Genomic DNA, 2078 nt, shown 5'->3' on the forward strand with positions numbered 1-2078 from the left:
TTCTTCACAGTACTGCAAGATACAAAGCAGGGAACTTAGTAGGACTGGCAAAGGGGCTACAGGGCTGAGGCCAACTCCATACATTGGTCATGTCTGCCTAGAATCCCAGGATTGATTAGTCATGCCTGTTTAGGGCCTAGGAGGAGAAGAGAGTGATCCGTATGCCAGATCATGGAGCGCTGGTAAAGTTCAGAGAGTATTCATCTGTGAGTTTCCAGAAGAGTCTCGTAAATGGTTAGAATATAGAGGCCAAGTCTATATATGATACTGTAAGTGAGAAAACATTTTTAAGTCTCCTGAGGAAAAGCAACTCACCTCCTCCCCCGTCACCCATCTGCAGTAGGTCCATACACTGGAACTCAGCGCCAAAGAGGAATGAATTATTGATACAATAATTTGACCAAGTCTCAAAGGCATTACGCTGAGTGAAGAAGCCAGACTCAAAAGACTACATGCTTTATAATTTCTGGAAAAGGCAAATCTGTCGTGATGGACAACAGATCTGAGGTTCCCAGGGGCTGTGGCAGGAAGTGGGGTTGACTATGAAGGGAAAACATGAGGGAATTTGAGGGATGATGGAAACGTACTGTATCTGACCATGTTGGTGGTTACATGACTCTGCATTCATCAAAACTTGGTAGAACTATAAAGTGAACTCTAACGTATGTGGGAAAAGTGTACTATACTTCTTAAAATGGACAATTTAAAACTATTCTGTGGCTAATTCATTGAGTTTTCAGTATAACTAAAGATAAAATATAAAGAGGAAATAACTTATTAGCAAATAGCTTCCCATTGTCTATATAGACGTAGGTCTTATTCATATTATGTCCATTATTCTCGTATATTAGTTGTTAAAATGTCTTCATCAGTTTTACAAATATGTGTTACATGTTGGTAGAATTCTATCAGCATAAAGAGTAAAATTTGCTGCAGTCAATTAAAGTTTTATAAGTGAAGGTTTATTTTGGCAAACTAAAAAAGAAAACAAGTGAGTAAAAACAGTCTATTTAATAAATGGTTCTAGGAAAACTGGGCAGATATATGCAAAAAAATGAACCAGGACCATTTTCTTACGCCACATACAACAATAAACTCAAAATGCGGGTGGCCAGATGGCTCAGTTGGTTAGAGCATGAGCTCTCAACAACAAGGTTGCTGGTTCAATTCCCACATGGGATGGTGGGCTGTGCCCCCTGCAACTAAGATTGAAAACGGCAACTGGACATGGAGCTGAGCTGCGCCCTCCACAACTAGATTGAACGACTTGGAGCTGATGGGCCCTGGAGAAACACACTGTTCCCCAATATTCCCCAACAACAACAAAAAAATTAAAAAAAGAAAAAAACTTAAAAAAAAAGAATAAGCTCAAAATGGATTAAAGACTGAAATGTGAGACCTGAAACAATAAACCTCCTAGAAAAAACATAGGAAGTAAACTGGAAGGCATTACCCTTAGTAATATTTTTACTGATATATCCCTTCAGTCAAGGGAAGCAAAAAATAAAAAATAAACAAATGGGACCACATCAAACTACAAAGCTTTTTCACAGCAAAGGAAACCATTAACAAAACAAAAAAGACATCCTATTGAACGGGAGAAGATGTTTGCCATTGATACATCTAGTAAGGGGTTAATATCCAAAATTTACAAAAAGCTCATACAACTCAACACCAAAAAAACCAACCCAATTAAAAAATGGGCGGAGGACATGAAGAGACATTTCTCCAAAGAGGACATACAGATGGCCAATAGACATATAAAAAGATGCTCAACATCACTAGTCATCAGGGAAATGCAAATTTAAACCACGATGAGATATCATTGTACAAAAATGCACCAAATGCCGGAGAGGCTAAAGAATAGGAGCTGTCCTCCACTGCTGGTGGGAGCTGAACACCAATTGGGAAGACACTGTGGCATTAAGCGTTAAAAGTGAACTTGTGGGGGCAGCTGGTTGGCTCAGTTGGTTAGAGTGCAGAGCTCATAGCACCAAGGTTGCCGTTCCAATCCCCACATGGGCGAGTGAGCTGCATCCTCTACAAGTATAGTGAAAAACAGCGACTTGACTTGGAGT

The sequence above is a fragment of the Rhinolophus ferrumequinum genome, chromosome 18 (assembly GCF_004115265.2).
Source record: "Rhinolophus ferrumequinum isolate MPI-CBG mRhiFer1 chromosome 18, mRhiFer1_v1.p, whole genome shotgun sequence".
NCBI lineage: Eukaryota > Metazoa > Chordata > Mammalia > Chiroptera > Rhinolophidae > Rhinolophus > Rhinolophus ferrumequinum.